Here is a 373-nt window from a genome sequence, read left to right on the forward strand (position 1 = left end):
ATCAGAGCTTCCCCACATTTTGTCAATTTTATATAAAAACTAGGGGCCCAGAGCATGAATTCATGCACCTTGAAAGGAACTGTGGGCCGCAAGGCTGCAGCCGGCACAGGGGCGGGCCTTGGCCCATCCTCCGTGCCCCCGCCCAGCCCCTCCCACTGTGGCCCGGTCCCCTGTCAGCTGGCAGCCCCTCTCCCACCACAGCAGCTCCCAGGAGCTGACTGCACCAGCCCCGCTCACACCCGCTGATGATGCAGAGCCACTGGGGCCGGCACCTGCAGCGGGTGCTGCTGCCCCAACCGCCCCTCAGGAGCAGGGGGAGGTGAAGAAGCCCTCAGGGGCGATTGGAGCCAGCAGCCGCTGCTCACACCCACTG

This window comes from Myotis davidii, unplaced genomic scaffold, assembly GCF_000327345.1.
Source record: "Myotis davidii unplaced genomic scaffold, ASM32734v1 scaffold803, whole genome shotgun sequence".
Taxonomy (NCBI): Eukaryota; Metazoa; Chordata; class Mammalia; order Chiroptera; family Vespertilionidae; genus Myotis; species Myotis davidii.